Genomic DNA, 2,324 nt, shown 5'->3' on the forward strand with positions numbered 1-2,324 from the left:
CAATAAGAAAATGCTTCCTATTTTGAATTTTTTCGAATATTTCCTAAACTAAGCGTCGGAGCACATGGCCGTGGAGGAACTTTTGGTAGCTTTTTGCAAGGGCTATCGGATGAAATAATGCGAAAGGCCATCGGAGCGATATTGGATAAATGCGGGCACATAAACGTACCTAAGAAGTGAAAATTGGTACCTTGCACGCAGGATGCAAGAAATGCTTGAGTGTTAACCATCATCGGTACCAAGTACCTAGGTTATATCGAGTGCGTAGATAGAAGTCGGTACCAAAGGGAAACCTTCCTAGGCTAGGTGCACGCAAGTGAGTATGGATCGATCAGTAGAAAGATGGGAAGCCCAAGGAAACCTTCCTAGGCTAGGTGCACGCAAGTGAGTATGGATCGATCAGTAGAAAGATGGGAAGCCATAGGAAACCTTCCTAGGCTAGGTGCACGCAAGTGAGTATGGATCGATCAGTAGAAAGATGGGAAGCCATAGGAAACCTTCCTAGGCTAGGTGCACGCAAGTGAGTATGGATCGATCAGTAGAAAGATGGGAAGCCATAGGAAACCTTCCTAGGCTAGGTGCACGCAAGTGAGTATGGATCGATCAGTAGAAAGATGGGAAGCCCAAGGAAACCTTCCTAGGCTAGGTGCACGCAAGTGAGTATGGATCGATCAGTAGAAAGATGGGAAGCCATAGGAAACCTTCCTAGGCTAGGTGCACGCAAGTGAGTATGGATCGATCAGTAGAAAGATGGGAAGCCATAGGAAACCTTCCTAGGCTAGGTGCACGCAAGTGAGTATGGATCGATCAGTAGAAAGATGGGAAGCCCAAGGAAACCTTCCTAGGCTAGGTGCACGCAAGTGAGTATGGATCGATCAGTAGAAAGATGGGAAGCCCAAGGAAACCTTCCTAGGCTAGGTGCACGCAAGTGAGTATGGATCGATCAGTAGAAAGATGGGAAGCCATAGGAAACCTTCCTAGGCTAGGTGCACGCAAGTGAGTATGGATCGATCAGTAGAAAGATGGGAAGCCCAAGGAAACCTTCCTAGGCTAGGTGCACGCAAGTGAGTATGGATCGATCAGTAGAAAGATGGGAAGCCATAGGAAACCTTCCTAGGCTAGGTGCACGCAAGTGAGTATGGATCGATCAGTAGAAAGTGGGAAGCCCAGTACCAAATGCCCTAGTGAAGACCGTAAACGAATATCATGAACCGAGAAGGAGCACCAAATGCCCTAGTGAAGACCGTAAACGAATATCATGAACCGAGAAGGAGCACCAAATGCCCTAGTGAAGACCGTAAACGAATATCATGAACCGAGAAGGAGCACCAAATGCCCTAGTGAAGACCGTAAACGAATATCATGAACCGATAAGGAGCACCAAATGCCCTAGTGAAGACCGTAAACGAATATCATGAACCGATAAGGAGCACCAAATGCCCTAGTGAAGACCGTAAACGAATATCATGAACCGATAAGGAGCACCAAATGCCCTAGTGAAGACCGTAAACGAATATCATGAACCGATAAGGAGCACCAAATGCCCTAGTGAAGACCGTAAACGAATATCATGAACCGAGAAGGAGCACCAAATGCCCTAGTGAAGACCGTAAACGAATATCATGAACCGAGAAGGAGCACCAAATGCCCTAGTGAAGACCGTAAACGAATATCATGAACCGAGAAGGAGCACCAAATGCCCTAGTGAAGACCGTAAACGAATATCAAGAACCGATAAGGAGCACCAAATGCCCTAGTGAAGACCGTAAACGAATATCATGAACCGATAAGGAGCACCAAATGCCCTAGTGAAGACCGTAAACGAATATCATGAACCGAGAAGGAGCACCAAATGCCCTAGTGAAGACCGTAAACGAATATCATGAACCGATAAGGAGCACCAAATGCCCTAGTGAAGACCGTAAACGAATATCATGAACCGATAAGGAGCACCAAATGCCCTAGTGAAGACCGTAAACGAATATCATGAACCGATAAGGAGCACCAAATGCCCTAGTGAAGACCGTAAACGAATATCATGAACCGATAAGGAGCACCAAATGCCCTAGTGAAGACCGTAAACGAATATCATGAACCGATAAGGAGCACCAAATGCCCTAGTGAAGACCGTAAACGAATATCATGAACCGAGAAGTAGCAACGAATGCCTGAAAATGTACCAAGTCCTCGGTATAGAGTAACGAGAGTTAACCGCCGTGATGTATGCAATGTGGGCAGCCATTGCATGGGTTCTGGACTTGGTTCGCGAATAACTTTTTTGCTAGACATCGGACAAAGTTGACGTGGAAGAACGAAATGTAGCA

This window comes from Anopheles funestus, assembly GCF_943734845.2.
Source record: "Anopheles funestus chromosome X unlocalized genomic scaffold, idAnoFuneDA-416_04 X_unloc_34, whole genome shotgun sequence".
Lineage (NCBI taxonomy): Eukaryota > Metazoa > Arthropoda > Insecta > Diptera > Culicidae > Anopheles > Anopheles funestus.